Source organism: Rhinolophus hipposideros (genome assembly GCF_964194185.1).
Source record: "Rhinolophus hipposideros genome assembly, chromosome: 10".
NCBI lineage: Eukaryota > Metazoa > Chordata > Mammalia > Chiroptera > Rhinolophidae > Rhinolophus > Rhinolophus hipposideros.
The window spans coordinates 25,677,107-25,690,613 of record NC_138056.1 but is presented as its reverse complement, the minus strand read 5'-3'; the positions used below and the strand labels follow the sequence as shown (position 1 = coordinate 25,690,613).

The following is a 13,507-nucleotide window of genomic DNA, read 5'->3' as shown; positions in this document are numbered from 1 at the left end:
TTTCTTAGTTTACTAATCATTAACACTTGTTTTTAAAATCTAACCAAGAGACCAAAATGAGGGAAAGAATGACAGAAACAAATGCACCCCATTCTATGTGCATCAAATGTATTCATGGCCCCCAATTCTGACTCCATAGGTGAGCGAACAAGATACATAAATCTGAGTGGATTGGTTGTTCATCTAAACAATTCAGAGCCTTATCATGCCTCTCTGAACTGACTCCAATTCATCAAAAATGTAGGAGCAGGTTATATATGGCATTCTCCATTAACTGAAACACACCAATAAATTTCCAAACTGTGGACTCAGCACCAAAATATATATAGAGAGAGAGAGAGAAATCCCCCCATCTATTTCAGAACTCCGTACGGCTTGTGTCTCCTCTGTGCAGTCTGGAATCATGCATAATGCAATACCACAACTGCTAACAGCAGGCGCGCACCAGATAATTTACACTTGTTTTTATGGACACGAGGAACTGATCTTTGAAGCTGTCCCTAATGAGATTCCGCTTGGCCCTAACAGTATCCTGAGAGAGTGTTCCGGTTTTCTACTTGGCATCCGGTGCATATTTATAATGCAGAATACAAGCTCATTTAAATTGCACATGTGGATTTTGGTGTCGTCCCTATTTTAAAGAAAGATTTTCATATATTAAGGAGTACTGACTCCTCAATTACTAACCCATACTTTACCTAAATCGTGTTACTGCCAGTCACTACAGGTTCTTATCAAAGAGGCAGGTCCATCAAAGGGCTTCTACCTATAAGGCAAAAAGCTCCCCCAGTTCTAGTCCAGCACTCAAGTCCAGAAACTCAATTGGGTCTTCAGCCAAAGGGTATCTCCAGAAAGCCTAATTATGCAGCACCTTCCTTAGTAGACACAGTCACAAGGACAGTTAGGGAGAAAACCGGAAGAAGGCCACCGAAATTAAAAACTTCCTGCCCCAAAATGCTTGCAATGGAAACCTCTTTCTTATTATCTCCTGTCTTTTAAGTTCTCCTTCATGTAAAATTCTTTCTTAAGCTTGGTACTTTATACAGGTTTTTTGTGTTTTGTTTTTTGTTTTCATTTGGTTTTCAAGAGGTTTGTAGTTTAGTCATGCATAATTGGAACGTCGTTATATACTTACTTTAAATTTCATATGTTTTACCTTTAAATCAAAAATTTTAAAAGGTGTTCAATCACTGTATAACAGCCGGGTTATGATGGTATTATCTGTACGTAACACAAATCACAGATTTCTGTCAAAATAGTTACTCTACAAGAGCTTAAAAAGTTTACTGTTTCAAAAGAAAAAAGAAAGAAACTGTTAAAAAATAACACAAGTACGGAATAAAATTGGTTCACCTCATGCGCAATGCATGGTTCTTATGATAATAGATAACCCAATTTCATGGTCTTCATTTCAGGTAAACACCACACATTAGGGGTAGTTGTCAGTCAGACTCCTGGTAATAGGGCTGAAATATATCCTAATGCATTTCGCGCTTCTAACCAATAATTGTTGACCCCAAATAGGATCAATAAATGAGCATTTTACAAGAAGTTTAAACAATAGACTTCCTAATGTCTCAGATTTTAAGTTAGAGAACAACATAGAAAACCCAAACGGAAACCCAAATCTTTAGGGTCCAGTTGAAAGTGAAACTTGGACGTTTTTCCGACGTTAGATAGAAGAGTTTACCACTGTCATTGTAAAAGTCTACTGATGGCAGAATAGATGATAGCATTAGTGTAGGAGTATCAGAAATACTCACTCTGAGTTTCATCCAACTCCATCCTGAAAAAAACACGGGAGACTTATATAAGTTACCCTTTTTAAAGCCAAGTGTACCGTCATGTCTAAATACACACTCCCCAAATGAAAGCATGATTACAAGGGAACACAAGCTTCTTGGGGAAGCACACAGTAAGAGAGTACTGAATCCTTGCAAACTCAACTTTCACTCATTCATTCAGCAGGTATTCGGAACGTGTACAGAAAGTACTTAGCTCTGTGATAGGTGCTATGGACAGAGGCAGGCAAAAAAGGAAAATGAAAAGATAAGCGTTGCTGCCTCCACAGAGCTGAGTGCCTAGTGGAGACAATGATTTCACAAACAATTAGAAAATACATTCGTGATAATTGTGACCTCAGGAAAGCATTCCTTGTAGGTCCTCTGAGTATATACAAAGGGTTCACCTGATCCAGAAAGAGGGGTAGTACCCCTAAAGAAGTGATAAAGGTAGAGGGAAGAAATGGTATTGAAGGAAGAGGGCTGTCGTCGTCACTGTGAGCCTCAAAGTTCAGGGCAGTGAACGGACCCGCCTGCTGCTCTCCCTGAACCTCTCAATACCTCTCCACTTGGAAAAAAAATTTTAAAAATACAAACTTCAGGGGGCGTGCCTAGTTGGATTTACAACGTATCTTCCCTTCAATGTCAGCACTGAATCCAGATGGGATGGGAGACCTTGGGAAAAAGCGGTGGACAGATCACCAAAGTTGGCACTAACTGCTGCCAAATGTCTGGCTGGCACCAATGTACAGGCTCAATTGGCCATAAAAACCTCACTGTAGTCTTGCTCCTCTCAAAGGAAATCATTTTGCAATCCACAATGAGGCTTACCCAGAGGCCAGCCTTAGGGGGAGGCCTTGAATTTGGAGCTTAACTCAATTGCATGGTTTAGGGCAAGAGTTTCATGTTTCAGATGTGCAGTCAGGTAATCTGATCCCATCCGAGTTTTAATGGCTTCTAAGAAATCCAAAGTGTTAAATCCTTTTCCCAGCCTCCTCCAGAGCAGTCTAAGGGTGCTTTTTTTTCCAACCTCCATTCTCCTCTCCCCAGTCTCTTATTCTCATACTCAAACTGTTACTAAATCTGAGGCACCAATTTAATACTCGATTCTTAATCCAAAAGTTTGATGGTAATCTGTGTTCTAAAATAGTGCACACACCCCTACTGTACTTCCTTTGAAAAACACTGAGAGAGAAAAATAAAAGAATAATGGACGTCGAATATATAGAAACAGTGCTTCCTTTCAGGGACAATACTATTATGGGCCTGGGAAGGACATTTTCTGGTTCTGTGGAAACCAAAGGCAGCAAACCCAAGCAAATTCCACAACTCCAATAAAAGGCACATACATCTCTGAGAGTTCCCTTGAACCAGGCAGCAGGCAGGGAGCTAAGATATTGTTTATTAAGACTGTGGCCTGGCTATCCATAGGTTAACACAGACTCAATCCTTCCTTCCTTGTGTGGGAATCGCTACGGAGACAGCACAACCCTAAAAACTTTAAAAGCCAGGAGGAAAAGAACGAAAACAAAAACTTCTCAACAGGAATAAAACAGACATACCGACTTACTGGCGATTATTATTAATTACTATAATAATCACAGCCACCATGCACTGAGCATTGACATAGTGTGCTCAGTCCTTTCCTAAGCACCAAACATCATTTAATATAACCTTCACTAGTACCTGCTGAAGCACATATTGTTATGATCGCCACAGTAAAGATGAGACATTCACAGAGAATATAAATGAACACATGCAAGGGATGCACACGGCGGTAGAGACAGACTGGATTCTGGATATACTCGTTGGGGGGGAGACTTTTCAAGTGATTTCTTTTTTTATATTTTTAAATGTGCTTACATTTCTGCTTAGCAACAACCACTCCACTCCTGAAAGTCTCCCCTCCAAAATACATGCATTCATCCTTCCTCTCACTCATGATCTTCTGTTTACGGCTTTATGAAGATATTAAGTGCAGCAGTGAGCTCTAGCTCATGGTACAGCACCTCGCAAAACAGCGCTGTTTGTTTATAAGGTGATACAACCTTCCCTGCAGAGTGTGGGGGCATGATTAAAATCTACTAATGGCCAGAAAGCTCATTTTAATTCTACACTTGACAAAATAAACACCTCGTAAAGGCAGGTAAGCAGAAGCTACTTTTCACTCTGGATGGCTTTGTCTTTAATAACCTTTGAAAGGGAGGAACCACTGTAGGGGAAAAGGCTGGCTCTCGCACACACAAAACACAATCATGGCACAATGAGATTGCAAACCCCCGTTTGTGAAGTTAGATCATTTTTTTTCCTCAAAAGGGTTACCTCTCATAAACATAGACCACTGCTGAATTGCAAAGGTTCTTCCTTGCAAATATTGAAACACAATTTCCAGTGCAAATTCTGCCTGCATTAGCGGGATCTAACGGAGCCTGTCTGAAAAACCAGGGCATTTGATTTCCCTGAAACAGATTCCCAAAAGGGCTGATTTTCCCCCCTCTTTTGTCCACAGCAAATGAAGCTCCACTTACATGCTGGAGGAAATATTTCAAAACATTCCCTTTTTTCTCAAAGTGCAGAATTTATGGTAACAGATAATTAACAACAAATGACAAACAATCTGAGTAGTAAAGGTCCCAGTTTGGTTGCCAAGATGATGGTATCAAATTCCAAGATAAACAGTGGAGCGTGCCGGCTGCCATTAATGTTGTGGAGGGGTCGAGATGGAGAGATGCAAAACAGACTAGCCATCAGCCACCAAGGGGCACAGCGTGGAGCAAACAACCTCCCACGGGGTTATTATTTCCCTTCTGAATTCTCCAGAGTGTCAGCGGGCAAAGCGGTGGGACGGGGCTTATCCCACTGCACTGAACAGGACACACAAGCCTTTACATTTCACATAGGGAAAACATTAGATTCGTCTTTGAACTACATTATGGAAGAATCAAGAATTAATATCCTTTAGGAGTTAACACCTCCTTCCTACTCCATTGGCTCTTCCCAAAGATTTGCCCCTCCCTATTCTTCTTTCCTCTAAGTTTGAGTCAAAATAGGTTTCAGTGCTACCAGCTGTGCCCAAAATGTGAGGGTTAAGAACAAAGTGAAAACAAGTTAACCTGTAAAAGTCAGAATCTGAGCACAACATATGGTAAGTCTCCTAGATACTAACAGATGGCAAACCTTGGGAAATTGCAATTTCAGATATTCTTATATTTCTCAAACTCCAGTTCATAGTTCACTATTTGTCAAATGGTTTTTTTTTTAAATATTGAAACACAAACCTAAAGTTTTGAATTACCTAAAAAGGTCTAGCAAATTGTTCCTTCTCAGAGATCAAAACAGGTCAATGTATGAAAAATTGCTATTCCGATCCTTTCCAATGCTGGATTTGCTGGTATCTAAAATTGGCATAACCCAGAAAGTTAAGGTGCAATTTGTCTTGTCTCCCTGTTGATTGATGTTTAGGGTTGTTGACACGCTCCTGGTGTTAAAGTCAAGCCCAAGGCCACGGACATCATAATTGTAAGAAAGAGAATTACGATCTAACAAATATATCTACTAGGCCCTCCCTCTCCCTTTCCCTTCCCCTTTCACTCCCCCTCCCTTTTCTTCTGTCACACATACCCCCTTCTTTCCTCTTTTTCTCTACAAAACACGCATCTCATCATTATATGCCCTGCCTACCCAAGCAGGACTAGAATGTAAACTTTGGTATTTTTTTAATGGAATACATTAAATATATGGTAGAATCAAGCAATGAGTATATTTGTGATTTAAAAAAAAATGTCTAACACAGTATGATAGGTTCTGTGCTTATCTTTGAAATCTTAAGGCAAAGCAAAATGAAACAAAGGAGAGAAAAACTTTCCAAAACTCAGGACCAAAATAGAGCTGGTAAAATGTCTATGTTATAGCAAAAGGATAATCTTTCAGGAAATTAGAGAAACATGCTGAGGTTGCTTAGCTGGTGGGAGATTTAATTTTTTCCTTGATTTCAGTTATAAGTCTTTGTACAAAACACATTTTAAACTAAGTGTACAATATATAAACGGTTTGAAACTTGGTCTGTGGCCCAAATACCTAAAACCAAAAAGTACAAGTGAGCCACTTTTCTTAGCCAATCAGCATAAATGCCAAAATAGCCCACCACAAGATGGGAAAAGATATTTTTCCAATCCAAGAATTATCGAATCTTTGAGCTGGAAGGTTTCAGAGACTGCACAAAGAAATAAATGGGTTGGAATCAAGTCCATGTTATGGTGTAGGGTCTTGCAATCTTTTGAGGAAGTCACGACCAACAGAGGAACTTCAAAAGTGGTTTAATTCTCACTTGGAATTTTAAAGCTTAATACTTTCAAGTACTAAAAATGTATCTGTTTCCTTTATTAAATGGTGTTAGTTTTTCTTTTACTTTTTTTTTCAACTAGTGTCAAAGGTTTTAGTATTTAATATAAAACTGCACAAAAATTTAAACCAACTAGAGGAGCTTATATTCTTGATTTACGGTAAAGAAGAAAAAAATGAAAAGCCTGCAAAAACTACATTTTCTTATTTGCATATATTTTACCCTTCTACAGAGACAGAAATTAGAAAAAAAAATCTTCAAAGCAAAATAGAACAAAAATATGCAGACCCAAATACTGCAAGGGCCAATAAATCCAACAGAGTTTCCTCTTTGCAGAGTTAGTGTTTCTACATAGACAAAGCCTCCAAGTGTACTTTTTACATTAAAAAAAAAAAAAAAAGGCAGACTAACAGACTAACATGGTGGTCTGCAGAAGTATGGTAGTTTTGTCCATATTGATATTGAAATAGTAGCCTGATCATGCCAGGACAGCTACTGAAAAATCTAGTTTTCAGTATTCTATGAAAATCTAAAAAGGAAAAAGCCATGGGAAGACGAGAACTAAGGAAGGAAATACTGCAAAGGAATAAAAAAAAACTGATGGGTAGATACTCTGAGACTGAGCTTTTTCTCCTTTTTGAAAACAGTTCAAAACTACCTAGAGTTTGTTATATAAGACGTCGTAGATTCAGTGGCACTAGCTTTTGTTTTATATTTTACATGTTTATAAGCTCTAAACTCTCAGAATTAAAATGAAATACTTCTCAAATACAGACTCTCCATTACATTACTTCCTGTTTAGCTTGCCTTGCCATTTTGTATATTTTTATCAAAACATTTCCATGAAAGAAGTTTTTTAAAAAAAGAAGAAAAAAGAAAAACGACAACTGTATTTAGAGCAGGAGATAGATTTAATTCACAAGGAGAGGTGATCTGATGGTTCCCTGGTTTCAGGATATGTATATCCATTGACTGTGGCCACACTTTCCCTATGAATCTTTATCTCTGTAAATGTAAGTATTTCAGAATTCCAGGAATACCATACTACAGAGGATCCGCTTTATTTGTCAATATTCTTTACCCTCCCAGAGAGTTAAGTAATCAACCTACAAACACAAAAATACTACCCAGTTATGCAACGCACAGCTAGGATTCTAAGAACAAATCCATATGGACAAAAAAAAAAAAAATCTGATTTTAGGTTGACTTTTTAATGCTCGAATGCAAACAAAGAAATCCATAGAATAGGAAGAAAGTCAGCTCTAAAATGAAGTCGAACTGTCACGGACCACAAGATCAGTATCCTCAGGGAGTGTATAGGAAAAAAAAACTTATTTTAAAAAAGAAATGAGAGAGGAAAAGAAAAAATACCCTGTGTTTATATATGAGTGCAAAGTAAAAGGGCCATTCAGCATCTCCATGACGAATTTCAGATTGAAAACATTAACAAAAATTATGGCCATGCTAATGTGCAGGCCAGTGATAAATTTGTAATGAGAATCAGAAAGCGGCTTACCAAGAGAAAAGTGTTTAGAAATTCTGTTTTTTTTTTCTTTCTTCAAACAGCTAATGCAGCCAGCTCTGTAGCAAAGGATGAATTTCTACCTTGTTAGTAAAGTGCAATTTTACAGAGCCCCAGACATTCATTCATTCATTGATATTACTCTTCCTCTGTGTGAGACTTAGGGGTCATTTTCCTTCCACTATATCCCCATGATGTCTCCCTACAACATTCTTTCCTACAGAATATCACTAATGATGAGGGATTTGTGATCTTGATTTCAAATAGACAAAAGAAAAGATAAGAAATAGAAATCTGAGACTACCAGTGAGAAGGAATGATGCTAAAGAACATCAAGACCAATAGGTGGTGAGAAACTTGAAATTCAGAGAGGCCCAACTTGGTAAGGATCATGAATCTAATTAGTGACCAAGCCAGGGCTAAAATACAAGTTCCCTGAAACATCGTCAGATGGTGTCCTACAGCAACCAATTTATTTACTGATACTGTATAATCTGCTGGCTTTCAAAAATGAATTTGAAGACACTTCTTAAAAACTTCCCCTTCAGGGGGCAGCCGGACGGCTCAGTTGGTTAGAGTTCGAGCTCTGAGCAGCAGGGATGCTGGTTCGATTCCCACAAGGGCCAGTGAGCTGCGCCCTCCAGAACCAGACTGAAGACAATGAGTTGCCACTAAGCTTCTGAAGGGGCAGCCGGATGGCTCATTTGTTCAGAGCACGAGCTCTCAACAACAAGGTTGCCAGTTAAATTCCCTCATTGGATGGTGGGCTGCACTCCCTGCAACTGAAGATTGAAAACAGTGTCTGGACTTTGAGCTGAGCTGCGCCCTCCACAACTAGATTGAAGGACAAAGACTTGGAGCTGATGCACCCTGGAGAAACACACTGTTCCCCAATATTCCCCAATAAAATCTTTAAAAAAACAAAACAAAACAAAAACTTCCCCTTCAGATATAGGACTAAGAAGTAGGCAGCGTCCTTGGCACTGCTCTCCTCTCCCCACACATGAGCAAGTTGAATTATATCGACCCAATGAACAACCTTTGGTCTATTCCTAGATTATAACATAAAATAGAAGGTGTCACCAGGCTGAAAGAAAGTAGATTTGCAACAGAGTGAGCCTTTCCTGCAAATCTTGCGTACAAAGCAGAAAGACTTGTAGACAAATTATATTTCTATCATTTTTTAAAAACATGTTCTTATCGTGAAAGTATTACATGAAAATAAAGCATATAAAATAAAATATAAAAATATTACATAAAGTATACAAAATAAAAATGTAAAGGTTTTTACCCAACACTCCCTCCCCCAAAATTATTTCCCAATTCATTCCCGAAATAATCACCAGTAATGTTGGTATTTATCTTTCTATACATTTTTACATATTTTTTCAACCAAACAGCACCATTATTTAACACTCTTCTGTAACTTTGTTTTTGCACCTAAGGATAGCTAATACAGCCCTGAAACAAACATTTACTTCCTACTACATAGAAATGAAGCTTCTGATCAGACAAAATCCTGTAAGAATTTGGCATGATCACCCAGATACCCTAAACACTTCAGATCATTTTTGATTAGCAATGCCCAAGCAAACACTGACAGATGCAATGCAGCAAAGCAACAAGAACACAAACTGGGACTTGTCAGGTTTTATACCACCAACCAGTTCAGAAAGGAAGATGTTAATATTTATCTCATGCTCACCAGCAAATTGAGAGGACCATAAATATTATCCCAACATCTATCAAGTGCTATCTTTCAGGTACTATCTGTCATATACATCATCTCATTTAATACTAACAACCATTTTAAAGGGTCGTTAAACCCATTTATAGATGGGAAGACTGAGGTTCAGTAATTTGTCAATCACCACCCAGCCAGGCCAGTAAAGGGTAGGATCAGCATTTGTATAGAGATATCTCATTTCAGACCACATTCTCAGCTACCACGTGAATATTGTTCTCATTCCCCAGCCCAAGCTGCGCCCTTTGCACTCAACCCTGGTTAATTATGGTTAACTCTTGATGCTTCTGTTTTAAGCACAGCCAGATGGGGAGCCTGAGACACTGGTGGAGGTACAATGTCTTGAGATCAGCCCAAGTGGAGAAAGGTCATTGTGATACCCCAGAGAACAACCAGGCAACATTCAGCTCAAGGGAATCCTCCCCCGCCCCTGACTGTCAATCCCAGGGAGTAACTGGAGGCAGGTGAGACACTCCTAAATTGTCTTGACAGACCCTACAAAGTCAAGATGCATGCCAATGCTGACAGCTAAAAATTCCATCCAGAAAAGTTTGCTGGACAAAAAGTACCAGTGAGTGATTTTTCTTATCTATTCATTTATTTATACTCCACTGATTTTCAAAACGAAAATTGAGACAGCTCAGAATAAAAAACGCAGAATCAATAAAACCACCATTTAATGATAACATCTAACATTTATTGGGTATAAGTCACATACTCAGTACTTCTCTAGGAACTCGACAACCACCTTCACAACAACCTTTTGAGATAGGTACTACGTTTATTGCCCACATTTTATAAATGGAAAAAAGACAACACAGAGAAGTTAATACATTTCTCAATGGTTGGTTATACAAATAAGTCAGGGGTGCAACCAGGTTTTAAATCCAACAGTCCAATTCCATTGGAGATGTTGACCACCATGCTACACTGTCTCCCCAAAACAAGTGTAAAAGAACCATAGCTAGGTAAGAGTCCAAGAGTGTTGACAATTGAAGAGATAGACAAGCAAAGTGACTAAAACTGCAAATAAAACTTGATTTGTGCTTCCTAACAACCAATCCTTAGAGAAAAAGGGTAGGAATTGACCTCAGTAGGGTGACCAGCCATCCTGGTTAGCGTAAGACTAAGGGGTCTCTCCCAGAACATGGGACTTTCCATGCAAAGACTGAGATTGTTGGATGCCCTACTAAAAAGCTTGTATAATATTTTATTAGCTTCACATAATTAAAAACATACAAAATCTTTACGGTGTTTTCAAACCTACATTGGCTCCTTCAACACCTCCTCCCATCATTATTAAATGAATATACTAAATAATTTTCTCAACAGCCTTCTTGGGAGAGATGAAAGGGTTGTAGAAATCTGAAGCCCTGTTAATTATTGATTTTCAATCATCCCATCTATTAGTGTGTTTGAGAGTCCGGGTAAGGGGAGCACACAAATTCTAGGTTAAATTCTGCCCTGCCAACTCCAGCTACGCTTTAATTTTCTTTCCCAAGGTCATACAGTATTACTTTATTTAAAAAAAATATTTCCAATATCACAGGCAGAGATACAAACCAGTGGTTCTTAGAAAGCTCAGTGGTAGTCTCATCAGAACTCACAGGTAAAACCAAACCGAGAGAAAGCAGTAAACCTCTTACAGCCAGTTGAACAGCTATGAATAAGCTTCATGAAGATGGAAATCAGGTGATAAGCTTCATGAAGTGAACAGTGATAAGCTTCATGAAGATGGAAATCAGGTGTGATGTATCTGTGTTCCCCCACATGAACACCTTACAAATTAATATTGTCTTAGTTGCAATCTTAATCTTAGTATGTTAGAGCTAAAAGATCCGTCACTATCATTTGGTGTAAATGTTTACAGATGAGTAAACTGAGACCTGGAGAAGGGAAGTAAATGGCCCAAGGTGAGTCACAAGCCTGAAGTGAGACTAACTGAATTAAATGGAAAGTGAGCTATTCCTTAATTAAGGTGACAAAACCCCCAACTAGGTTGTATGAAAGAAAACAACGGATCACTTGAGGGAGTAGGATTTTAACTCCAATCCAGATGATCTGTGCCAGGTCTTCATTGACCTCAGTTTAAGTGAAAAAGGAAAACAAATGTTTTAAGAATTCCATGCAAAACAAATGAGCAACTATTCAAGTGGAAAAGACAGACTATCCTCAGGGACAGGAGCAAAGCTGTGCATGACACGTTGAAAATTTCAGAAAAACTACAAAATTTTAGACTAAATATTTTATGGATATTTTGCAAACAATTTAAGTTTCTGTTTAGACTAAGGGCAACTTTTTTTTTTTTTTAATATAACAGAAGTATAACACAATCACAATTCACCAAGAAACTTGAATGCCTAGTATGGACCAGCCACTGTGCCAGGGCATCAAGCACAGAAAAGTAAAGACAAGGAACAGGTGAGCCAGCATCTTGACCATACAGAGACACCTTCATGCAAACACACATAATGTTAAAAACAGCTCAGAAAAAATGCCAGTGAAAATCTCCAAATCTCAAACACAATTTCTCATCTCAATGCACAATCAAATCAATGGATGGATCAATCAGTCGATCAATCAGTATTCTGAGCACCTGTTACCTGCTCAATCCCTGTCTTTAAGAAACGCACGATGAGAGAGAGACAGAGGTATATACCTGTATATAGAGAGAAATAATAATGGAGGTGGTATGGTATGCCCCCAAGTGACTAGGAGCATCGCAATGGGGGGCGGGGGACGCAGTCAGTTTGGATTGGGAGAGATAGAAGAGGGGTTTCACAGACGTAGAGGAGCCTGAACTGGCTCTGAGGCTTTTGATGAGCAAGGCATAAATGTGTCTCCTCTCTGAGAAACAGTGAAAACATTGCATCAAAACGGAAAGACGCAAGATGTGCTCAGGTGACTGTGAGCCAACTTGTGTAGCTGGAGCCAAGGGTTCAGATAGGAAGTCCTCAGTGGGTAACCAAGGGGGAAAGACAAGCAGGACCCAGAGCATGGAAGAATCCTCTACTCCAAGGTAGGAGGGATGCCTGGTAAAAGCACTACACAGCTGTCTAGGTTGCCAGTGCAAACCTCGTTTCTCAAAGCTTTGTTTCAAAAAAGGTATGATTTGATCCTTCAAACTTTTCATGGCTAGAACCAAGCACATCAGTTCTAAAGTTACCTGATTTTAAAAATATCTCTGTGCATCATATTTCACAAGTGGAATCTTATGGCCACAAACAAGTGAGGACTAAGCTGAGGTCCCCTATCAGTCACTTTACAAGGAATCTGGGGCAAAACATACTTTCCATTGCCTGAAAGGAAACAGAATTCACAAAGTTCTTTGCGATTCTTTAATACAAAACGTCACCCCAGCAAAACAGAGCGAAAGGTATCCTAAGTCCATTTTCACAAATTCTGTAACGTATTTGAAGGAAAAAAAACTATTAGAAGCAGAAGAATAAAAGAAATATTTGAAATGAATACATACTTACTGTTGAGAAAAACCATTTTTAACAAAGAAAAATTCTTATTCACGTTAAAAACCTTTCCTTAAAATCATGTTAGCAGTCTTTCATAATCATGAATATATCCTGAATTAAAGAAAGTATACAATTCTTAGAAATAGTTTAGCACTAACCATTTGGAAGGATGTCTTTCTCTTTTTCTTTTATGTTTCCCCCCAGAAATCGCGTTATAGGTAATTGAGTGGCTCTATTAAATATACTTGCAAAGTATCATCCTCATTTTTCAACTTACACCTAGGCAGTCGAGAGAAGATCTTTTTGTTTTATTACAGTTTCTAAATTTGAGGGGCGGGGGAGGTTTGGGGGAACGGAAGTCCTAATATATATATAAATATATATATATAAATATATAAATATATATATAAATATATATATTTTTATATACATACATAAATATATATATATATATTTTTTTTTTTTAATGCCCAAAGGAAACAATTACTAAAAAAAAGAGCTTGTGACTAAGACATGCCCTGAGTTCAATTTTGCTAGGATTGGCAAAAACAGTCAACGGAGTCCTAACCTCCTTTTCTCTCTTGACTATACAATAGTTTTCAAAGAGGTTCAGTCCTACTCTGAAAGACTCATGTTAGACACTGGAAGATC

General features: G+C 38.4%; 1 protein-coding gene across 5 annotated transcripts in view; it reads right to left on the bottom strand.

The window, feature by feature from the left end:
* Positions 1 to 13,507, bottom strand: part of MPPED2 (metallophosphoesterase domain containing 2) — a 162,286-nt gene that overhangs the window by 141,860 nt on the left and 6,919 nt on the right. The window lies entirely within an intron of this gene.